General features: G+C 37.1%; 1 pseudogene; it reads right to left on the reverse strand.

The window, feature by feature from the left end:
- Positions 1 to 484: 484 nt before the first annotated feature.
- On the reverse strand, positions 485 to 24,941 carry LOC125921524 (ribosome production factor 1-like; annotated as a pseudogene).
- Between the last annotated feature and the right edge of the window lie 1,594 nt (positions 24,942 to 26,535).

Consider the following 26,535-nt stretch of genomic DNA (forward strand, 5'->3'; position numbering starts at 1 on the left):
AAAGCAGTCTACCCTGACATTGGATATGCTGGACCCTCAGGCACTACTACATGCCTGGAGGCCTATAGAGCTTGTGGTATACAAGGAACTCATCAAGCATTATGATGAACAAAGATGTTATTCCATGTTTTTGCAAGACTAAGGGTATTGAGATTTGCCCAGGATATGGGAGACTCAATGGCAGTAGACTGCCTTGTGAACTGAGGCCTGTCTCAGAAGATAGAGTGGAGGTATGATCATATTTATGCCTTGAAGATATCGATTGATCACACTGGCTGCATTCTCTATCCCCTACACACCATTTCTTTCCATCTTTCACCAAATAGTCCAGAAAACAGACTCCCTCAAATATTGTTTTTGCAGATTAAATTGTCATTACCTTTAGATGAGCCATTACCCAATTTGCCAATGACTTTGTCTCAGTTCTCTTTCACCTTGAGTTGTGTGCAGAATTAAGCCCTGGTGAATGAACTGGTTCACTTTCCTATACCACATGATCAAATTCCTCATCTTTGTTGATTTCTGATGCATTCTCCCAGCAAGTTCTTGTCTTGTTTTCTTTGTATTCTCCATCTTCAACTCTTTAAGTACAATAATTATAATGACAGTAAAATTTATGACTAATGTTTTTGATATTTTGAATTAATAACAGTGTTCAAATACAGCTTTATTAAGAATGGGGAAATAGACTATTGGACAGTCTGGCAATACAGACTTGAGACTCACCTTCATAGACATGATATTTGAAGATGGTTGCATATAAGATCATGGGGAACAAGGACAGAAAGAAAAAGAGGCACAGAGAATTAGACTTAGTACACCTTTTCAGGGAGTTGAAGAAAAAGTTAGAAAAAAAATAAGATTCATTTAAGCCACATATTATTACTTAATATCGGTCCTTTACCAGGGCAACTAAAAAGGAATTATAATAATTGAAACTGATTTTCAGTTGTACTTATTTCTTTTTACCTTTCTAATAAGGAAACTAAGTTGCTAAGTATTGACAGAGAAAAGATCATTAGAGATCTGTGTAACATATTTGCTGGGCAATTGGTCATTGGAAAAAAGTCAGTTTATTGTTTTTGTTTATTTTATTTAAATCCAAGTTAATTAACATATAGTGTGATAATGGTTTCAGGAGCAGAATTTAGTAACTCTTCACTTAGATATAACACCCAGTGCCAGTTTATTGTTAATCAAGCAGTAATTTGAATGTTTTATTAGGTGAGTAGGAGTTCGATATCACTGTTAAAAGTTAACTGCTATTGTTCAAAGATGGAATAATCTCTCATAAAATTAAAAATTTAGGTTTCCTTATATAGAGAAAAACACAAGTGATTCCTATTCCTCAGGAAATCTATCTGCTGTGAAAGCATAATTTCAACATTCAAGAAGAGAAAAGCTAGTCTTAAATTCCTTTCAGATCAAATTAAATCAGCAGATGGGTTGTATTATGAAATGAAAAGAAGGCAAAAAGAACTTGTCAAATGTGTTGTTCATGAAAATGGTTTAGAAAAATTAATATAAATGAAATTTTTACATAAATTCATTTCATAAGTTTTATGGGCAGAGGACAAGGTTTTTGGTGGAAGAAATATTAAGAAAAATTCAAAATGAAGAAAAATATTTAAAATATTTTTGTTTATTCTAATGAAGCAAATGAATGTGAGGAGTTTAAATTACTGTAAAAGTCTATGAAGTTAACTGATTTGGAAGCCGTGATAGGTAGAATAATAGCTTCCCCCACAAATATTCCCAATGCCTTAGTTCTTGGAACCTGTGAATATGTTACCTTACATGGCAAAAGAGACCTTGTAGATGTGGTTAAAGAAACAGACCTTCGAATGGGGTGATTATCCTAGATCACTTGTGTGTACTCAGTCTAAAGAGATGAGTCCATAAAAGTAGAGGGACTTTCCTGGCTGGGTCAAAGAGAAAAGAAAGATAAAGAAGAGATATTTGAAGCTAGGGAAGGACCTGACCCCCCCATTGCCAGTTTTGAAGAGCCAAGAAATGCAATAGCCTTGAGAAGCTAGAGACAGTCCTCAGCTGACAGCCAGTCAACATTGGCCCTACAACTATAAGGAACTGAATTCTGCTAACAACCTGAATGAACAAGGACATGGATCCTGCCCTCAAGACTCCAGAAAGGAACATAGCTTTGACTTTAGGCTGGTGAGACCCATGTTAGACTTCTGACTTATAGAGCTGTAAGATAGTACATTTGTGTTGTGTTAAGCCACTAAATGTGTAGCAATTTGTTAGAGAAGCAATGGAAAAGTAACACAACAATTTTATTGAAAATATAAATAACTATTAAATAAATGGCCTTCAGTAAATATCCCAGTCTAGACAAGTATGTACTAAAGCCCTCTATATACCTTTTAGTGGAGCTGACTTTTAGCTTCCAATTAAAAACAAAATCTAATCCAATTCCTAATGTGCCTATCATTGTTTTGAATTATAGTTTAACTAAAGAAGATAACACTGAAATCATGTTTTCAGTTGTTATTACAAATCATTAACAATAACGAATCAGGTTTATTCTCTAGCTTTCTCATACCTACCAAAATTTATTTGTGAAAGGAAAAATTCACCCCGTAAGAATTTCTGTAAAATGATGACATAGATGGACACTGTGTTATAGATGGACAACCAACTAAGTTGGTTATATATGCATATCTAATGGTTTTCTTGGCTATGCTAAGAAGGCTGACACATAAGGTCACTATATATTCCCTTCCACTAGAGAATAGAAATTCAGCTTAACTCAATAATTTGTTAATGCCTGCAGTATGGCATTGCAGAATGAGCATGGTTCTGGGAATCAGAAATCACTGGTTGAATCCCATATTCACCAGATATTGTGTCAGACAAGTCAGTGAATCTCTCTGAATGACAGTTTCCTAATTTATGATATGGGAATAACATCTACCTTACAAGTTTATTCTTGAAATAGAATGAAATTTCTCTTTAAATAATATGCTGTCATCATAATGTATAGTATTATATACAAACACTGAGTGCCAATGTGTTATTTTGGGACTTACCACCAGGCACTAGAGAAAATGGTACCAAAAATATAGAAAATAAAACTTGAGTGGAGTCAGGGAGGGAAGCAAGGTGGAGGTGGTAGGAATGTTTCCCATCAAACTGGAAAACTGACCAGAGCAGCAGAAGGGATGCTGGCAGCCCAGGAGATTGAGATCAAAATAAAGAAGGAATCTCAAATTCTACCCAACTGGCACCAAATTTCCTGAGATATCTAGAGGAGAGGGACTCCTGATTTGAGTCCTTTGGGCAGTGCTGGTTTTTAGGGTCAGCTTGGGAAGCTTCTGCCAAGGGCTTACTCAGACTCCAACGTGTCTAAATTCAACTTAGAGGACAAGGACTCCTGATGTACCACCTGGTCTGGATCTTATTGATTCCAGGGATGGGTAGAGCTGAGCATCTTTGGAGCAGTCATCATCAGAGCCTCTGAGGCAGGACTGAGGGGATAGATGGGATATGAACTGAGGGAAACACAACTGAAGCCTGGACCTCTGTGTATCAATTGGATCATATTAATAACCATTACTTGATATTTCTTTACCTGTGACCTCACCTAAATAATGCAGTTATCTTTCTGCAGCTTTAACTCTTTAGGTTAGTTTTAACTTTAAGGTTGAATAAATAGATCTAATTTTTTTTTTTAAGAAATAGATCTAATTTAAGCAAAAAGAGGGATTTTGTTTGCAGAAACTGAAATGGTACACAAAACCTCAGGATGAGATAACAGGGACTCAGAATATATGTCTAACAAAAGAAGTGAGGGGATAAAGGTATCTGCTTTAGACTTTTGGGTGGTTTTTTATTTCTGTTTTCTCTGCACACCTAATTCCATCACTTCTCTATTCTGGCAGAAAAATTTGGTTTCTAACAACTTTTGAGTTTTATATAAAATACACTCAGCCACCCAGAAAGTCTCCTATTACCAGTTCAAAAATCCCTGGGGCAAGAGCTGCCAATAGCCAAAGCTATAATAATTTGAGCAACCAAAAATATAGCATTGACTTGTAGCTCAAAGTATAAAATAAATACGCATGAATTCACACTAATATAAATAAATGATGAAAGAAAGAGAAAGAAATAGAGACAGATCTCCTCTATAGAAAAATTTCAAATGATTTATGTAGATAAAAGAGTTAAAGAGATAAAAGAGTTAAAGAAGAGTCAATCAGACATGAAGAGAGCAATATACACTCTTGATGCAATGAGCAGCATGTTAGAAGAAGCAGAGGGATGAATTAATGACAAAGTAATGATAAAATAAAGACAAACTAATGGCAAGCAATGAAGCTGAACAAAAGAGAGAAAGAAATATGCTAAATGAGAATAGACTTAGGGAACTCAGTGACTCCATCAAACATAATAGCATTACACTATAGGAGTCCCACAAGATGAAGAGAGATAATGGGGAGAAAATAATTTATTTGAAGAAATAATAGCCGAAAATTTCTGTAATCTAGGGAAGGAAAGACATCCAGATCCAGGAGGCACAGAGAACTCCCATAAAAATCAACAAAAGCAGTCCAACACCAAGAGATACAGTAATTAAATTTGCAAAATATAGTGATAAAGAAAAATCTTAAAAGCAGCAAGACAAAAGAAGTCATTAACTTACAAAAGAAATCCCATAAGGCCAGCTAGAGATTTTTCAACATAATGTGGCAAGCCAGGCGGGAGTGGCATGATATATTCAAAGAGCTGAATGGGAAAAATCTGCAGCCAAGAATACTCTACCCAGCAAGGCTATCATTCAGAATAGAAAGAGAGATAAAGAGTTTCCCAGATAAGCTAAAACTAAAGGAGTTTGTGATCACTAAACCAACTCTGCAAGAAAGACTAAAGGGGACTCTTTAAGTGGAAAGGAGAGACGAAAAGTGACAGTATAATGGCAGGAAACACAAAAGTAGTAAAAATGAATATTTCTACAGTAAAAAATATTTCTGTAAAAGTCAGTCTAGGAACTCACACAAAAAAGGATATAAAATATAATAACAAAGACCAATGTGGGGAGGCGAGGATCAAAGAATGCGTTCAAACTTAAACAACCATCAACTTAATATAGACTGCTATTTGCAGAAGAGGTTATATACAAACTTATTGGTAACTACATATCAAAAAATCATTAATAAACATGCAAAAAATAAAGAGAAAGAAATCCAAATATATCACTAAAGAAAATCAGCAAAACATGAAAGAAAGACAAGAAAAGATTAGAGAAAAATCTCCAGAAACAACCACAAAACAAGTAATAAAATGGCAATAAATACATATCTACCAATAATTACTTTGAATTTAAATGAACTAAATGCTCTAATCAAAAGACATAGGATGTCAGAATGGATAAAAAGTAAAATAAAATAAAATAAAATAAAATAAAATAAAATAAAACACAAAACCCATCTATATGCTGCCTAGAAGAGACTCATTTTAGACCTAAAGGCATCTAAAGACTGAAAGTGAGGCGATGGAGAAACATTCATCATGCACATTGATGTCAAAAGAAAGACAGAATAGCAATACTTTGTTATCAAACTAGATTTCAAAACAAAGACTATAACAAGAGACAAAGAAGAGTACTATATAATAATAAAGGGGACAGTTCAACAAGAAGATATAACAATTATAAATATTTATGCACACAACATGGGAACACCTGAATATATAAAGCAATTAATAACAAACATAAAAGAACTAATTGATAATAACACAATAATAGTACATGATTTTGGGGCGCCTGGGTGGCTCAGTCGGTTAAGCGGCTGACTTCGGCTCAGGTCATGATCTCGCGGTCCATGAGTTCGAGCCCCGCGTCAGGCTCTGTGCTGACAGCTCAGAGCCTGGAGCCTGTTTCAGATTCTGTGTCTCCCTCTCTCTCTGACCCTCCCCTGTTCATGCTCTGTCTCTCTCTTTCTCCAAAATAAATAAACGTTAAAAAAAAAATTAAAAAAAAATAGTACATGATTTTAATACACCACTTACATCAATGAACAGATCATCTGAGTGGAAAATCAACAAGGAAACCATGGCTTTGAATGACACACTGGACTAGATGGACTTTACAGATATATTCAGAATATTGCATCCTAAAACAGCAGGATACACATTCTTTTCAAATGCACATGGAATATGCTCCAGAATAGATCACATATTGGGTCACAAAACAGGCCTCAACAAATACACAAGATGAATTCATACCCTGCATCTTTTCTGACCACAATGTTATGAAACTAGAAGTCAGCCATAAGAAAAAAATTTGGAAAGACCACAAATACATTGAAGTTAAACAACATGCTACTGAACAATAAATGGGTCAACCAGGAAATTAAAGAAGTAAAAAGTATGTGGAAACAATGAACATGAGAACACAAAGTTCTAAAACCTTTAGGATACAGCAAAAATTGTTCTAAGAGGGACGTATATAGCAATACAGGTCTTACCTCAAGAAGCAAGAAAAATCTCAAATAAACAAACTAACCTCACACCTAAAGAAGCTAGAAAAAGAAAAGCAAGCAAAGTCTAAAGGCAGCAGAAGGAAGGAAATAATAAAAATTAGAGTAGAAATAAATGATATAAAAATTAAAACAAAACAAAACACTAGAACAGATCAATGAGACCAGGAGCTGGTTCTTTGAAAAAATTAATAAAATTGCTAAGCCTCTAGCCAGACTTATCAAGAAGAAAAGAGAAAGGACCCAAATAAATAAAATCACAAATGAGAGAAGAGAAATAGCAACCAATATCACAGAAACACAATTATAAGAGAATATTATGAAAAACTATATGCCAACAAATTGGACAATTCAGAAGAAATGGATAAATTCCTAGAAACATAAGTTATTGAAACTGATACAGGAAGAAATAGAAAACTTGAACACACTGATACCCAGCAAAGAAATTAAATCAGTAATCAAAAATATCCCAACAACCTGAAGTCCAGGACCAGATGGCTTGAAAAGCAAATGCTACCAAAAGTTAATACCTATCTTTGACCATAGTGGCCATAGTGACTTCTTTGATATGTCTCCTGAGAAAATGGAAAGAAAAACAAAAATAACTATTGAGACTGCATCAAAATAAAAAGCTTCTGCACAGTGAAGAAAACAATCAACAAAATGACAAGGCAACCTATGGAATGGGAGAAGATATTTACAAATGACGTATCTGACAAAATATCCAAAATACATAAAGAACTTATAAAACTCAACACTAAAAAACAAATAATCCAATTAAAAAATGGGCAGAAGATATGAACAAACATTTTTCCAAAGAAGACTCCAGATAGCCAACAGACAAATGAAAATATTACTTATCATCAGGGAAATGCAAATCAAAACTATAATGAGATATTACCTTACACCTGTCAGAATGGCTACAATCAGCAACAAAAGAACAGAAAAAGGAACCCTCTTGCCCTGTTAATGGTAATGAAAATTGGTGCAGCCACTCTGGAAAACAGTATGGAGGTTCCTCAAAAAGTTAAAAATAGAACTACCCTATGATCCAGCAATTGCATTACTAGGTATTTACCCAAAGGATACAAAAATACTGATTGAAAGGGATACATGTACCCTGATGTTTATAGCAGTGTTATCTACAATTGCCAAATTATAGAAACAGCTCAAGCATCCATTGACTGAGGAATGGATAAAAGAGATGTCACACACACACTCACACACACACACACACGCGCGCGCACACACACACACACGAATATTATTCAGCATAAAAAAGAATGAAACCTCGCCATTTGCAATGACATGGATGGAGCTAGAGAATATTATGCTAAACAAAATAAGTCAGAGAAAGACAAATACCATATGATTTCATTCATATGTGGAATTCAAGAAACAAAACAAATGAGCAAAGGAGAAAAAGAGAGAGAAAAGCAAACCAAGAAACAGACTCTTAACTATAGAGAACAAACTGATGGTTACTAGAAGGTCAGTGGGTGGAGGATGGGTTAAATAGATGATGAGGATTAAGGAATGCACTTGTTGTGATGAACACCAGTGTTGCATGGAAGTGTTAATTTACCATATTGTATGCCTGAAATGAATATTACACTCTATGTTAACTAAGTGGAATATATTTTTTAATGTTTAATTTTATTAAAAAATATTTTTAATGTTTATTTTGAGAGAGAGAGAGAGAGAGAGAGAGAGAGAGAGAGAGAGAGAAAGCACGTGCACAAGCAGGAGAGGGGCAGAGAGAGAGAGAGGGAGAGAGAGAGAATCCCAAGCAGGCTCCATGCTGTCATCACAAAGCCCGATGTGGGGTTTGATCTCATTAACTGTGAGATCATAACCTGAGCTGAAGTCAAGAGCTGGATGCTCAACTGAGCCACCCAGGCACCCCTCCTAACTGGAATTTAATAAAATCTTAAAATAAATAAAGATTGCCCTGAGTTCTCAGCACAGGAATGAAGACACCCCTAGACACATTATTGTCAAAACTCAGATTACTAAGGATAAAGAGAAGACTCAAAGTTTTCTTGAGAAAAAATAAAAATGACCCACAGAAAAATGACAAATCTGGTATCATGTTTCCCATCAACACTATTGAATGTTACAAGACAGTGAAGAACTACTTTAAAGTTAAAATGGGCAATGTCACAAGATTTATAAAATATTTCCTCTACCTGAAAGGAAAGCTATTTGAGTTTGGACTATATCCAAACAAGAAAGAAAATGAAGACAGAAAACATTTTGGCATCCTTTGAAATAGTGGAGCCAATTTGTCTCTAGAAGAGCAGTGAAGGGAAAGCCCAGAAATGCAGTTAGGAGGCAGACCTGGCATTCAGCCAGTCCAAACTGAGGCATCAGGAGAAATAGTGATGCAATAGAACATTTATAATTTTATACACATTGGTACTGAGATACAGGCAAGAAAAACTCACTGCAATTAGAAAATTGAAGGCAAAACCTGCGAAAAACACATGACAACAATCAATCGACACTGCTCGGACCTGCATGGAATCATATTTATATTCTTAATATTCTTATCGACTTACATCTTTTATATCAACTTACAGATACAGCATGGAGGAATTAATCCTATATAAATACTATTAATCTTAACATTGCAAAAGTTATCGTGTAGATGATAGTAGTTGTAGGGGAAAAGAACAGTGTAATGCTGAAAGGAAAATTATGGTCATTAATATCATTTTAAAACTGGGAAGAAAAATTATGGATGCAGCATGTTGGGGTTGGCCTTGGTATTTGGCCAAGGTATGCATTTGGTTTAGTGCTCTAAAATATACTGTTCACAGCTGGTGAAATAAGGAATGGAGATATTAGTATTTTATGGAAGATACATGAGGAACACAAAATAGAAATATAACAACTGGTTGTAAGGGGGTTGGTGGTAAGCCAGCTGATCCCTCATTTATTATAATAGATTATATCTAAAATTTATAAATCAGGAAATAGGATGAGAAGTGTATTATTAAAAGACATGGGAGTAAAAAGCAAAAATGACATAAGGGAAGAATAAATGTTTCTAGGAAATGGGGCTTATAGATTGGAAAAGATGGAACAGTGTATATATTAAATTAATAAAGGGGAAACATCTTTAGAAGAGATGATGAAAGAGCCAAAATATGTTTGGTGGAGGTGAAAGAATTATATTGATAGATCTTACTATAATTCATCTGAGAGAGGAAACTGTGTTTAGAAAACTCTTTTGATAAATTGCTTACAGCTGAAGTTCCTTTTGGCTTCTTCTAGTAATTGTGCATACTATTTATATTCTTCTAGTATTTCACTTCATTTATTTTAATTTTAAAAATATTATACAAATGAAATGTGCCTCTTGTTATCAGTCTGGGTCTCAGTAAGGACAGCATATTCAATAGGAAGTTCAAGGAGTGTTTATTTACAAAGGTGCAAGAAGGGAACCATAAGGAATGGTTCATTGATCTGCAGCTTAATAGCAACCTACATGTCATTACCCCCTAGGTCTAAAGCAACAAGGAGAGACAATGGTTTTTAAAGCTTGGAAAGAAAAAGTTGTATGGAGTATCATTACAAATGGGACATTGACATTTGGATGGAGGCTACAGCCAGCTGAAGGTGACATTGCAAGAAGAGATTTAAAGGAATAAGTATATTAGGTTTTACTCTCTTGCCTCCATAAATGCTCCTACCAGGGATTTCCATTGATAGAAGCCAATTAAAAGAGAGAAGCCATGGAGATATTGTTGTAGATCAGCTCCTTGGGACAGAGAGAGAAGTGCGGATTAGATCTACAGGGGAAAATGGAGGATTTTCATATAGAGCAATCCTTAGGCCCCTCTACATTTAGTATTTTACTTTCTTTTCCCTATCTCCCTTTCTTTTTTTCCTTCTCTCTTCCTCTTTCTTTCTTTCTTTCTTTCTTTCTTTCTTTCTTTCTTTCTTTCTTTCTCTAAGGAGTAAGCTTGTTTCCAATACAAGGGAACAAATAGACACACATTTCATATTACAAAAACATAGTCATTATTTGAAATGGCTCAAAATACAGAAAAAAAAAGTGCATTTCATCTGTTCATTAATGTTTTCTTTTTTGGGGGTCAAGTTTGTTAGACTAAAAAATTCTAACCAAGTTTGTCATTTAGAAATTAGAAACCACAAATAAAGCCTATCAGACTGTTGGAATATAATATTGCATAAGAATTAGACAATCTGGGGCACCTGGGTGGCTCAGTTAGTTAAGCGTTCGACTCTTGATTTCAGCTCAGGTCATGATCTCACCATTTGTGAGATCGAGCCTTGTGTCAGCCTCCGTGCTTGGAGCCTGCTTGGGATTCTCTCTTTTCCTCTGTCTCTGCCCCTCCCACATTCATGCTCTCTCTCTCTCTCTCTCTCTCTCTTTTTCTCAAAATAAATAAATAAACTTTAAAAGAAAGATTTAGACAATCTTTATTTCTGATTAATTCTTACTAATTATTTTTTGATCATTTATTGCTTAAATTAAATCTTGTGTTAGAAGTAGAGATGAAAAATTACTATTTTTTAAAAAATGTTTATTTATTTATTTTGAGAGAGAGAGAGTGGGGGAGGGGCAAATAGAGAGGGAGAGAAAGAATCTCAAGCTATCAGCACAGAGCCTGACACAGGGCTCGATGTCACAAACTGCAAGATCATGACCTGAGCTGAAATCAAGAATCAGACGTTCAACTGACTAAGCCACCCAGGTGCCCCACTATTTTTTTTTTTTTTTTATTTAAAAGAAGAAATAGTGTAGTGCAGATTTTTTCAAATCATGTCCCTTAGAACACTGCAACATTTCATGAGGAATAAGTTCTAGAGTTCACAAGAAATTTGTATAGACACAAAATTTGGCATCAGGTACGTTTATCATTTTTTGTCTGTTCACTTAAAAAAAATTTTTTTTAATATTTATTTTTGTGTGTGGGAGAAAGAGAGACAGAGCACAAGCAGGGGAGGAGCAGAGAGAGAGAAACAGAATCCAAAGCAGGCTCCAGGCTCTGAGCTGTCAGCCCAGAGCCCAAATGGGGCTTGAACCACAAACTGCAAGATCATGACCTGAGCTGAAGTCAGACGTTTAACCGACTGAGCCACCCACTTGCCCCTTTCACTTTTAAGAGAGTGATTTCAGTACTGTTTAATCTCATATTTTATAATTTCTAAAATGACATGAGTGAAAATTTCAAATGCCTACAAAATCCAGGCAGCATACTTAGCTGAATTGGTGGTGATAGACAACATGCCATAGCAAGGTGGAGGACGCACGTCCTGCCCACAGACATCAGTGGCTTCCAGGCTTCAGCGCATCATTACTACATGGGAACAGTAGGCTAGTGTTGCCAGATCTTTGATATTGATGTGCAATCTCTGCCCCCTTTTTTTTCCTTTTTTTTTTTTTTTAAGTAAGCTTCATGCCCAGTGCCGAGCCCAGTGTAGACCCTGAACTCACGACCTTGAGATCAAGACCTGAGCTGAGATCAATGGTCAGATACTTAACTAACTGAGCTACCCAGGAACCCCTGCAATCTCTACCTTTTAAAATGTGGCAGATAATTCCAAAGGTTTAAAAAGATTGTGTTGCTAAACAGCACATCTCTGTAAACCAGATTTACTCTGTAGATGAGCAATTTGTAACCCCTGGATTAGCTGACATTTAAACAGTCTTCAATTACTGATTTTTTTTATTCTATAGGACTAGGTAAGAATTAAGAATCGTAAGTCAGGGCCACCTACTAACAACTCTATATCATTGCTGCCTGAATAACAATATTGTGGAATTTTAGTGCAGAATAGAAGTTAGTCATCTTCTGTTTTTGAATTATTATTAAGGGATAACAACTATTTTCAGTTATTGAGAATCAGAGAAAGCTTTGAAGAGTCTAGTCTCTATATGAGAAAGCTTTCAGGAGACCTGTGAGTAGAGCTTTTATGAAATGTTAATGTACACGTGTGGTAGATGGTTGGGGATCAACAGGATAAACCCCCATTGGGTCATTAACTCTGGACTAGATTTATGGGACTCCACTCAATCACCAAGCGTATTACTAAAAGGATGGTAAAAGCCTATGTAAGGATCCAGCTATCAGTCACATGACCTGATCTAGGGAAGAGATAAAAGCTTATATGCATCTCACGGAAACCTGCCAATACTTGTCCCCATAATACATGATAAAACTCTGACAGCAAAATTCTCCTGGGAGTTTGGTATTAAATTAGCGAGGCGGCATCTCTCCTTTCTGCTGTTTTCAGATATCCAGGCACGGCTTTCTAATACACTGCTAATTTAGAAGACGGAGGATGAAAGTTCTATTTTAATAGTTCTCCAACACCTCATCTTTTCTATCTCTGCTGTAACATGGTTCAGAGGTATGGAAATATTAACGTATGATAGGCCCCATTCACTATGCTACAACTTTCATAGGATAATATGACACATGCATAAATTAAAGATTGTCTTAAGAAAGATTATCTCACTCTTTCTAGAAAAAATGTATGTAAGTACTTGTGCTTTAGTCAGAGATAATGTTTGTCCCCCAAAATCAGAAACTCCTTTGGTCTAACTTAGGTTTAATGAGACAATTTTATTTTTCGAATAGCAATCACCAGGATAACTGTTGCATAGAAGCGTCTTTATTTAGAAAAATGATGATCTTCGTAATAGAGTTGGAATTTGGTATGCCCAGGGCAATGGGAGGAGAAAGCAGAGGGTAGAAGTCTGCATTTGCGTAATGTGAGTCTTCCTTCGAACTTCTCTAAACTGTTAATGAAGTCCTTAAATTCACAATTTTTAAAGCTTTAATTTTAAAAATTGCAGTAAAATATACATAACATAAAATTTACCATTTTAGCCATTTTATTTTATTTTTTAAAGTTTATTTATTTTCAGAGAGAGAGCATGCTTGCCCAAGTGGAGAAGGGGAAGAGAGAGGGAGAGAGGGAATGTCAAGCAGGCTCTGCACTGATAGCAGACACAGGGTTTGATCTCATGAGCCCATGACCTGAGCTGAAATCAAGAGTTGGACACTGGACACTTAAACAACTGAGCTATCCAGGCGACCCTACATTTTAGCCATTTTAAAGTATACAGTTCAGTGGCATTAAGAACATTCACTGTTGACCAATGATCCAGAATGTTTTCATCATCCCAAACAGAAAGTCAGTACTCATTAAACACCAAATCCTCATTCCCTTCTTCTCCCCAGTCCCTGGCAACCACCATTCTATTTTCTGCCTCTATGAATTTGATTACTCACATATCTCAAATGAGTGGAGTCATATAATATTTGTTCTTTTGTAATTTTTATTTAAAGTTTTTAATGTTTATTTTTGAGAGAGAGAGAGAGAGAGAGAGAGACACGAGACAGAGACAGAGTACAAGCAGGGGAGGGGCAGAGAGAGAGGCAGACACAGAATCCAAAGCACACTCCAGGCTCTGAGCTGTCAGCACAGAGCTTAATGCAAGGCTCGAACCCACGAGCTGTGAGATCATGACCTGAGCCAAAGTCAGATGCTTAACCAACTGAGCCACCCAGGTGCCCCTGTGGGTAATTCTTATTGAGATTGTTTTCTGCTGTGGAAATCAGTGAAAGGAGAGAATTTCACATGAGGCATAAGATGGTCAGGTCAGATCATTCTGAAGAAAGCACAGGAGACTGGAGGTGGCGATACCTCCAGGAATGTGACAGATGTTGAAACTAGAGCCACAAGGCCGGATCTGGTACACAGACATGATTAGTCTGCAGAGTGCTTTAAAATATGTGAATTATATGACATCATTTAAATAGGGAACCAGATATCTTGTCCATCTTGTAAAATCTGGCAATAGTGGGCATGCATTTCCCTGGCTATAATCAGATAAGTAGCATACACATACTCCAGTTTTCCCTTAGACTCGTAATGCTTTACTGATTCATCCTTATCAAGATGAATAATATTCATAGCAATCTGAGTCTTCATAGTAATTTTGGAATAGGTGTTTAGATCTCATATGTATAGAAATGGATCCAAGTTTATCCACATCTTGAGTGGCAGGGAAGCTTCATATGACATCTGGGCTACAAACCAAAAAGAGGCATATATTGGGAGGGTACTGAGTTTGTCCTGTAGATATCAATGGAGGCAGATGAGCGGAACCTTGAAACTAGAGACCAGTCAGGCAGCAAAGTGGACCCCTTGTCTAGCTCCATTTGTCAGGGAAAGCACGCTTTTTCTGCTCTTTCCAGCTTCTGTACGTCTGCTTTATTCTGCTTTATTCATATTCATGTTGCTGTATGTCTGCTATGTTTCTTCAGAACAAAATCATGTATCTAATTTGGCTTTTGTAGGCACCTACAATTCCTGCCTGTTCATATGTCACCAACCAACTGATTAAAGATTCTGAATCCTAATTCCATGACCCCTGGAGAGAGAATCTGGTGGCCAAGTGCATGTCTACTCAGCTATACCTCTGATTTAGCTGTGGCTGTAGTAGAGAGTTCTGGGCACACTTTCACTCATTTCAGGTTGACAGTTACAGATCTCTGCTTTCTGCCCAGGAACTCTTGGATGCTAGTGATACCCCTGGGAGCTCACTTTGTTCATGCACATTGGCTTGTTAAGTGTGAGGAAGTCAACATCTCTGGGAGTTAACATCCTTAATGTCCCCTCAACTATGAGGAATCAGAGCTGATTCATAAATGCTCCTGCTTTTCATCCTTCTAGCACATAATTCTGGGAAGCATTCTGTATACTTTTCTGGAAGTCCAAGCAGAATCAGGCTGCTTGTGTCCACGGTGGCAACCTCAGTAACATACACTTATATTGGCTCTTCCTCCTTCACTGCCTCACTCTCATCTCCTCAGTCTTGCTCACTGGGATCATGTCCCCAAAAAAGCTAAGGCTTCCCTTTGGATACTTAATCCAACTTGCTCACAAGTCCTGTCCCAGGCTCTGCTTTTTGGGGAAGCCACGTTGAGACAGGTTTGTTTTTGTCAGAGGTTTACCCATTTGTTATGGGTAGAATTATGTCCCCCTAAGAGATATGTTGAAGTCCTAACCCCAGGTACCTCATATTGTGAACTTATTTGGAAATAGGACTGTTATTAGGAAAGATGAAATTAGTAAAGATGAGGTCATACTGTGGGGTGACAGATGATGTCATAGGGTGGGGTCTGCCTGACTTCTCTCCTGCCTTTGCTGCCTCTCCTCTTTTAAGGTTACCACAGAACCCACTGATCCACCTCTCTTGGTGTCCACAGTAAAACTCCATATCCTCTGAATAAATGTCTCTTTTTTGCTTTGTGGACCAGATGTCACATGAAGTCTCCTTGCCACTCAAGATCTGGATAAACTTGGATCCTTCTCTCTGTATGTGGAGACCTAAACACCTATTCCAAAATTACTGTGAATATTATTCATCCTGTAAGTAAATTAAGGATGAATAAATAAAGCATTATGGGTATTAGGAAGACACTGGAGGGTGCATATGCTAGGGAAATGCATGCCCATCACTGCTAGATTTTACAAGATGGATAAGACATCTGGATCTTTATTAAAATCTCCCAATTTTATTTTATTATAATTTTTTACTTTTATTTATTTTTATTTAAAAAAAATTTTTAATGTTTATTTATTTTTGAGACAGAGAAAGACAGAGCATGAATGGGGGAGGGTCAGAGAAAGAGGGAGACACAGAATCTGAGGCAGGCTCCAGGCTCCACGTTGTCAGCACAGAGCCTGACGCGGGGCTTGAACTCACGGACTGTGAGATCATGACCTGAGCCAAAGTCGGATGCTCAACCAACTGAGCCACCCAGGTACCACATTTTATTTTTATTTTTTTAAGTAGGCTCTACGTCCAATGAAGTTCTCGAGCTCATGACCCTGAGAACAAGAGTTGCATGCTCCACTCACTGAGCCAGCCAAGAGCCCCTTATTTCTTTATTAAGTTTTTAATTTTTTTTTTTAATTTTAACGTTTATTTATTTTTGAGACAGAGAGAGACAGAGCATGAACAGGGGAGGGGCAGAGAGAGAGGGAGACACAGAATCTGAAACAGGCTCCAGGCTCTGAGTGGTCAGCACAGAGCCTGACGCAGGGCTCGAACTCACGGACCGTGAGATCATGACCTGAGCCGAAGTCGGATGCTTAACCGACCGAGCCACCCAAGCGCCCCAAGTTTTTAAATTTTAATTCCACTATAGTTAACATACAGTGTTATATTAGTCTCAGGTGTACAATATAGTGACACCCAATTTTTAATGAAACAGTTATGTACAGAGGATAGCATAGTTTTGCTCCAAAATCCTAAAGGTCACCATGCTATGATTTGCCTATAGGATTTGCCAGAGTCCCTCATATAGCAACCTTCTCCTCCACTGACTCTTCTACAAGTGGCAAGCTTGTAGACAAATCTGGACTTGTATTAGGGCTTTCTTTTATCCTTGGCATCTTTCAGTACTGGGAGCTTTTCAAGTCACTTGGTAATTGTGTCAACATAACACACCTGAATACAATATGTGTACTTCTAAAGTCCTGAAGAGGCTTCCTAGGCATTGTACCTCTTTCTTCATGGTAGAAGAGGAAACATGCAGAAACTTGTCCTTTCTTAAGAAAAGTTATCCGGAGGTACCTCACTCTGGACCCTAGAAATTTCACTATTCAGTTCACTAAGTTTTGTGGGACTTTTCTCCCACCCTCTGGCATGTATGTGTCCTAACAGGGTGTCTGTAGTCATTTCTTCATCACTTTATCCAATCAGCACACTATCACCAATGTAATGATTCAGTGTGCTGCCCCATGGAATGGAGACATGATCAAGGTCCCTGCAGACTAAATTATGACATAAGGCCAGAGAACTTAAATAGCCCTGAAAAAGACAGTGGAGGTGTATTGCTACTCTGTCAGCTAAAAGCAAACTGGTTCTGATGGTTCTTAACAATAGGTGTAGAGAAATAATCATTTGCCATCTGCATGCTAGGTACCAGGATATGGGTTGATTTGTTTCATAAATAAACTATATTTGGAACAGTAGCCGCAACTGAAATCACCACCTGATTAAGTGTGTGATAATCACTGTCACAGAAGTTGTATATATTGAGATTAGGCTTAAGCAGGTACTGAAGTCCAAGGTAAGCCGCATATGCAAATGGCTCAGATGGCCATGGCCCAAATTCTTCCTACACTGCCTCCTTCTTCTCAGTCTGTACATATGGTCCAATGGGAATTTTACCGTGACCAGTTAGCTGAGGAAGACAGTTGTTCATGTTATGCTGATACCACCAAAATATGGATGGCTCCAGAACCATAACCCACTATGGAGTGACCCTGAATGTCAGTAGAGTAGGAAAATATTCCCAGTTGGCAGAACATCAAGCAGTTCTGTGGACTTTGTTTACTGTGCTTAGAGAGAGGATTGTAGGTACAGAGCTATATTTCATGGAAAGCTAATAACTTGGCTTGATGGGATTAGAGGCTTGGAAAGCACATGATTGGAAAATCAGTGACACGAAGAATAGGGGAAAAAGTATATCAATAGATCTCTCAGAATGGGCACAGAATGTTTATATTTGTGTCCCATGTGAATGATCACCAAAGAACAATTGTTGCAGAGGAAAACTGTAATAATATGTGGAGAAGATGACCTGTTCTTTGGACATAAGTCAACCTCTTAAACACTTCCGTTCTTGTTCGTCAAGCTCATGAACAAAGTAACTATAGTGACATGAGTAGATTATTCATGGGCTCAGCAACACTGATTTCCACTGACTAAGGCCCATCTGGCTTCAGACACCATTGGGTATTCAACTTGCCAATAGCAGAGACCAACATGTTACTTGGTGGCAGGTTGGATTACATAGCACCACTTATATCATAGAAGAGGTGGCATTATTCTCACTGGAATAGATCTTTATAATGGACATCAATTTATCATTTTTCCAGAAATACTTTTGCCAAAGCTACATCTAGGAATTTATTGGACATCTTGTTAATAGTCACGACATTCCATTAAACATTTCTTCTGACATTACGGTTAAGATTGTACTAAGCAAGTTAATTTTTTCTTTAATGTTTATTTGTTTTTGAGAGAGATGTAGAGCATGAGTGGAGGAGGAGCAGAGAGAGAGAGGGAGACACAGGATCTGAAGCAGGCTGCAGGCTCTGAGCTGTCAGCAAAGAGCCTGACGCGGGACTCGAACCCGCCGACCGCAAGATCATGAGCTGAAGTTGGACGCTTAACTGACTGAACCACCCAGGCTCCCCTAGTTAATTTTTTCTTTATTTTCTTAATTTTGATATGAATATACTATGTGTATATATTAACCATTTTAAACTTATTTTACAGGAAATGAAGTTTAGTGATGGGCTCGTGCTCATGAGGTTCACTATTCTTACCAAATTCCCCTTATCCTGAAGCAATTGGCCTCACAGAATAATGGAATGGCTTTTTCAATTTCTGTTATGGTACCAGCTAGGTGGCAATACTTTGCAAGTCCATGATAATTTTCTCTAGGATACAGTACATGTTCTAAAGCAGACCAATATATGGTATTATTTCTCTCGTAGCCAGGATTCAGAGTTCTGGGAATCAAAGGGTAGAAATGGGAGTGGATCTTTACACTGTTAACCATAGAGATCCACTAGCAATATTTTTGTTCTCTTTCCCACAATTTGAAGCTCTACTGGTCTACAAATTTTAGTTGCCAAGGGAACTAGAGAATACAGGAATGGATCCCCTAAATTGGAAGTTGAGTCTGCCACTTGACTGTTCTTCAGGCCAGTAAATCAATAAGCAAAGAAAAGCATCACTCTACTAACTGGGGTGATTGATCCTGACTAAAAAGAGGTAATTAGGTTGCTTCTATCTAATGGGGTAGGAATGAGTATTTCTGGAATGCAGGAGATCCCCATAGGTGCCACTTATCACTTCCGTATCTTCTGATTTAAGTCAGTGGGAAATTATAACCTAAAATAATCCAGATCCCTGATGGATGAAGATTTGGGTAACCCTTCCAGGCAAAGAACCATGACCACTTGAGGAGCTTACTGAAAGCAAAGAGGCTATGGAATTGGTAGTAGAAGAAGGCAGTTAGTTATGAATACTAACTTTGACCATATGAGCAGTTTCAGAAACAAGGATTCTAATGATTAAGATATTTTCCTTAATTTTGATATAAAGATGTTATATGTATGTATTAACCATTTTTTCTTCCCCTAAATTCAGAAGAAAGAAAAGCATGCAAATAGGATGAAGTGTAGATTTAAAAAAAAAACAGGAATAGCTATTTGAAGTGTCTTTCCTTGTATAAATAGACGTTTGAGATATCCTCTATTTACAGTTTGAAGCTGACTAATTAAATGAGGAGGATGTAAATACCAACACTCCTATAGTTATTGTATGGCTTATGAGAACAGAATCTCATGGAGCTGGATAGAATTCTTTCAGCAAACTACAGGTATTGGAGACTTTGATGCTTTTCCTGTTTGCACCAGTAAAAACAGTTTACTTTTTCCATTGGAGGAAAAAGAGAACAAGAGGATGAATACGTCCATCATTCAATAAAAGGAAATAATTAAATATTATGAGATAGATAAATAGCTCTATACTACATAAAGTTGCTATAACTCATTACAATAACACAATTTTTTAAAAGAAATCCCTCAGAAGAATTTTCATTTTCCTCTTATTTAGAGTTTCCTATGAGGCATTGTTCTAAACAAGGCAATTTTGATCAATTATCTTCTTGCTATTTTAATTTGAAGGAGCCTATCATACAATAGGCAACCTACCAGGAATAATTTGACTATGTGGTATCATCCATAGGGAACAATATAGCCTTTAAAAGAACTAGTATCATAGTCCCAGATTTTCAGATATACTACAAAGCTGTAGTAATCAAAACAGTATGGTAGTGGCACAAAAATAGACACATAGATCAATGGAATGCAAAAGAGAGGCCAGAAATATCACAAGTATATGGTCGAATAATCTATGTCAAAGACTTTTAAGCAAGAATGGTATACAATGGTATAAAGACAGTGTCTTCAAAAAATGGTGTTGGGAAAACTGGACAGCTACATGTAAAAGAATGAAACCAGACCACTTTCTTATACCATACACAAAAATAAATTCAAAATGGATGAAAGACCTAAATGTGATGCCTGAAACCATAAAGTTCCTAGAAGAAAACATAGGCAGTAATTTCTTTGGCATTGGCCATAGAAACATTTTTCTACATATGTTTTCTCAAGCAAGGGAAACAAAAGCAAAACTAAACTATTGGGACTACACCAAAATAAAAAGCTTTTGAACAGCAAAGGAAACTATAAACAAAACAAAAAGACAACATACTAAATGGGAGGGAATATTTGCAAATGATATATCTGATAAGGGGTTAATATCTAATGTATATAAAGAACTTATACAATCCAGCACCAAAAAGCAAATAATCTAATTAAAAAATGGGCAGAGGACATGAATAGATATTTTTCCAAAGAAGGCATCCAGGTGGCCAACAGACACTGAAAAGATGCTCAATATCACTCATTGTCAGGGAAATGCAAAGCAGAACTACACAGTGAGATATCACCTTATACCTGTCAGAATGGCCTAAAATAAAAAACACAAGAAATAACAAGTAGTGGCAAGGATGTGGAGAAAAAGGAACCCTTGTGCTATGTTGGTGGGAATGCAAACTGGTTCAGCCACTGTGGAAAACAATATGGAGTTTCCTCAAAAATTAAAAATAGAATTACCATATGATGCAGTAATTCCACTACTGGGTATTTACCCAAAGAAAATGAAAACACTAATTGAAAAAGATATATGCACCCCTATGTTTATAACAGCACTATTTACAATAGCCAATATATGGAAGCAACCCAAGTATCCACTGAGAGGTGAATGTATAAAAAAGAATGGTATATATATATATATATATATATATATATATATATATATATATATGTATATATACACACACACACACAATGGAATATTACTCAGCCATAGAAAAGAATGAGACCTTGTTTCAGAAAACATAGATGGACCGAGAGTATAATGCAAGTGAAATAAGTCAATCAAAGAAAGACAAATACCATATGATTTCACTCATATGTGGAATTTAAGAAACAAAACAAATGAACAAAGGGAAAAAAAAAAGACATAAACCAGAAAACAGACTCTTAAATACAGAGAACAAACTGGTAGTTGCCAGGGGGAGGTGGGTGGGTGGGGAATGGATAAAGGGGATCAAGAGTACACTTATCCTAATGAACACTAATGTATAAAATTGTGAAGCCAAGTAATTATACTGTACACCTAATACTCATATAACACTGTGTATTAATTATACTTCAATAAGAAAAGATGAACTTCTACAAATGATGTTAGAAATTATAGACATCATGGATGTCTTTTAAAATTTTAAAGGTAGACTAGTTCCCAACTTGTAACTAGCTGTGGGATACTACAGATGCTTCATTTTTAATCTCTTTTTAGTAATTAGTCCCAAATGAAATAGTCAGCTAGTTATTGGACAAGAGGACTGCAATGGGTTACAAACAATGATCTATCTAATTTCATTTTAAGAACTGAGAGCTAACAAGGGAAAAATTCAAACATGTTTCTTTTTTAAATGTTTATTTATTTATTTTTGAGAGAGCACACAAGCAAGGAAGGGGCAGAGAGAGAGGGAGACAAGTAATCCAAAGCAGGCTCTACTCTGTGATGTCAGCACAGAGCCCGATGCAGGGTTCAAACCCATGAACCATGAGATCATGACCTGAGCCAAAGTTGGACCCTCAACCAATTGAGTCACCCAGGTGCCCCTCAAATATGTTTTAGGTAGCACAAGAGCATATCTAAAATATTTTAGGGGCGCCTGGGTGGCTCAGTCGGTTGAGCGTCTGACTTCAGCTCAGGTCATGATCTCGCAGTCTGTGAGTTCGAGCCCCGCGTCGGGCTCTGTGCTGACAGCTCAGAGCCTGGAGCCTGTTTCGGATTCTGTGTCTCCCTCTCTCTGACCCTCCCCCATTCATGCTCTGTCTCCCTCTGTCTCAAAAATAAATAAAGGTTAAAAAAATAAAAAAAAATTTAAAAAAAATTTAAAAATATAAAATATTTTAAAAAATTTTTTGATGTTTTATTTATTTTTAAGAGAGAGAGAGAGAGAGAAAAAGAGAGAGAGTGGGGGAGGGGCAGAGAGAGAGAAGGAGACACAGAATCTGAAGCAGGCTCCAGGCTTTGAGCTGCAAGCACAGAGCCCGTCGCAGGGCTCTAACCCACGAACCATGAGATCGTGACCTGAGCCGAAGTCAGATGCTTAACCAACTTAGCCACCTAGGCGCGCCTAAAATATTTTATATTGGAATGTAGACCAGGGATTCAGTTATCAGAAGTCAAGTCCAGAAATGTTGGATCCTGTCCTTTTCTTCTCCATGGCAGGTTTTGAAGATTTGGTTAGAATAAACATTTTCCCCAACTTGGCTTTGACCCCATGATAAAATGTGTGGGTAGCTAAGTGGGAGTAAGAGGTTTTTTATTTTGTTTTGGTTGGCCTTCTATGCTGGATAGGTTGGTAATGGCTTAGAGAGTTTTCACAAATATACTTTCTGAAATTGCCGTACATTGAAAGGAGTGAAAGAATAGATAGGAAAATAAATATATTTAAAACATTTTATAGCTTCCAAATTAATCCAAATTAAATTTGGGCTTGCCATAAATTATTCAAATGATAGCACAATAACATCCTTTCATTCAATCACCAAATATATACTTAGTTTTGACTACGGGATAGATTCTCTGTAAGCCCTGGGAATTTAATGATGAACAAAGTCCCAACTTTCTTTCTTAGTTTACATTTTAATGGTGGTAAAGAGAAGTAAAGAAGCTCTTATTCATTTCTGGAGAAGTACTAGGGGATATGGCAGTACTTTGATGGTCACATGATTTGGAGTTGGAGGATGATTGGGAGAAGCTGGGGAAGAGTGAGTTCAATAGGCATCAGCTGGAGGATGGAAGGGAAGAAGAAGTATTCAAGTGACAGGAATGCTGCATGCAATAGTCTAGGTGCAAGAATGTGGTGAGGGGCACCTGGGTGGCTCAGTTGGCTGAATGTCCAACTCTTCATTTCTGCTCAGGTCATGACCTCACTGTTAATGAGATCGAGCCCCACGACAGGCTCTGCATTGACAGTAAAGAGACTGCTTGAGACTCTCTCTCTCTCCTTGTCTCTCTGCCCCCACCTCTGCTTGTGCTCTCTCTCTCAAAACAAAACAAAACAAAACAAAACCAAAACCAAAAACAAAAACTTAAAATGAGCAGTTGGGCCACTTGGCAAGTGACTTAGAATTCATCCATTTGGTGTTTTACAATCTTCATTAATAACAATCAGATTTGTGAAATCTCTTGAAATGCACTGTGGAATAATTTTTTTTTTTTTTTTTCAGAGCCAGTCCTCTTCTGTAGTAAACGTGAGACTTTGGTGTAACTGTGGAATACTGTTCACGGAGTCCTACTGTTCTCTCATGATGTCTTTCTGATGTTATGAGAATCTTGGGAGAAATTTGTTGAAGTAAGAAGTAAATTCATCTGTAGCTCCATCATAAGCAATCGCTTCATCATTAGGATCAACTATAGGATCAACTCGCTGGTTGTCAGTAGTCTTTGGTATAGGCTTTCGGTGGAGCCTTATCACTAAGAGCCTCTCTTTCTTAAGTTTTTTCTTTTTTTTTGTGATTTAACTTTATTTTTTATTTTTTAAAATTTACATCCAAATTAGTTAGTATATAGTGAAGCAATGATTTCAGTAGATTCCTTAATGCCCCTTACCCATTTAGCCCATCCCCCCCCCACAACCCCTCCAGCAACCCTCAGTTTGTTCTCCACATTTATGAGTCTCTTTTGTTTTGTCCCCCTCCCTGTTTTTATATCATTTTTGTTTCCCTTCCCTTATGTTCATCTGTTTTTTCTCCTAAAGTCCTCATATGAGTGAAGTCATATGATTTTTGTCTTTCTCTGACTGATGAATTTCACTTAGCATAATACCCTCCAGTTCCATCCATGTAGTTGCAAATGACAAGATTTCATCCTTTTTGATTGCTGAGTAATACTCCATTGTGTGTGTGTGTGTGTGTGTGTGTGTGTGTGTGTGTGTGTGTGTATACACCACATTTTCTTTATCCATTCTTAAGTTTTTTTCTTAATTGCCAACATTTCCTTATGCTGCTACTATTTCCACTGCATGAACATTAGATGTCTCCCATTGTGGGTTCTTAATTTCCAAAATTTGAAGGCATGGGGGAAAGGCAACTGCTTTTGGGGTTGGACCTTGCTTTCTGTCACTCCATCCTGTGTGACTGTGGCTTCTTCAGGTTCTTCTGGGAATACTTTTCGTTTCAGCCTTTCTTTCCTCTACTGCTGCTCTTATCCCCACCCTTTGCCATGGTGTTTACTCCTTCGCATCTGTCTCCATTTTTCTTTTTTTTAAATGTTTTTATTTATTTTTGAAGGAGAGAGATACAGAGCATGAGTGGGGGAGGAGCAGAGAAAGGAGGAGACATAGAATTTGAAGCAGGCTCCAGGCTCTAAACTGTCAGCCCAGAGCCCGATGCGGGGCTCGAACTCATGAACTGTGAGATCATGACCTGAGCCTAAGTCGGACGCTTAACCAACTGAGCCACCCAGGAGCCCCATGTCTCCATTTTTTCTTAATCAAGAAATGGAAGAGAACTATCCTCAACCCATGGAATTGCCATGTTATCTTTGTAAAAAATCAGTTGGCCATAAATGTGAGGTTTATTTTGTATTCTAACTTCACCTGTTGTGGTAAGAGAAGATACTTTGTATGATAAGTATCTTTTTAAGTCTTTGAGACCTAATTTGTGACTTAACATATGGTCTATTCATTATAAGGAGTAAGGTATTCAAGTTTCCAACTGTCATCGTACAACTGTCTCTTTCTGAGTTTCTGCCAATGTTTGCTTCCTATATTTTGACAGTCTGTTATTATATGTTTAAATGTATATAATTGTTGTATTTTGCTGTATTGAATCTTTTGTTAATATGTAATGTGCTCCTTTGGTTTTTGTAAACTTTTTTTATTTAAAGGCTATTTTGTCTGATATCTCTATGCCAGCCCTGCTCTCTTTTGGTTACTATTTGCATGGACTGTCTTTTCTCATCTTTTTAAAATTTTAATCTATTTTTATCTTTTTATCTAAAGTGAGTGTCTTCGGGCCAGCATATGGTTGGATCATGTGTTTTGATCCGCTATTCTGATTTCTTTCTTTTGATTGGAAAGTTTAATCCATTTATATTTAAGGCAATTGTTGAAAAGAGGGACTGGCTTCTGTCATTTTCTTCTGGAAATTGCTTCAACAGAAAGGTGAGGGACTTGCAACAGTAGGTAGGGTGTGCAACGATGGCTGTCCACGTCTGGGTCTGCAATCTCATGATTAGAAGCAGTAACCAATGATCAAAGCACCAATGCCTGCTATCTGCGGGACAAAATCCTTATTGCCAGTCTTGGTTCTCTCAAGCTGCTTGCAAGCTGCTCCAAACCGCCATGTGGGGAGGGGGTGGAAGATGGGTAGCTGCTATTATGCTAAGAGCTGAAATTCACTGAAATTCACTATGATTTACCCTCCAAGTCTTCCCCTGGAAGTTACAAGTCTTCCATACTCTCCAGAGCTCCAAAAACAGTTTTGCCAGACAGATTCTGCCAGCACACTGCTATTGTTGTGTGGGAGGCAAGATAGATTTCTGGTGCTTCCTAACTCCACAATCTTCCCAGAATTCTAAGAAAGGCAGTTTTACAAAGATTGTTTTATGCAATCTTATTTTTTTTTTTTTTTAGATCATTTGAGAGAAGAAATGAGGAAAATATATTTATACATTCTAATTTGCACACATGTATCTTTTCTGGTACTCTTTATTTTGTGATGTGGATTCAAGTGACTGATATTGTATTTCAGCTTGAAGGACTTTCTTATGTGTTGTGTCAGGTCTGCTAGTAACACACTTGCTGAAAACATTTTT

The sequence above is a fragment of the Panthera uncia genome, chromosome C2 (assembly GCF_023721935.1).
Source record: "Panthera uncia isolate 11264 chromosome C2, Puncia_PCG_1.0, whole genome shotgun sequence".
Lineage (NCBI taxonomy): Eukaryota > Metazoa > Chordata > Mammalia > Carnivora > Felidae > Panthera > Panthera uncia.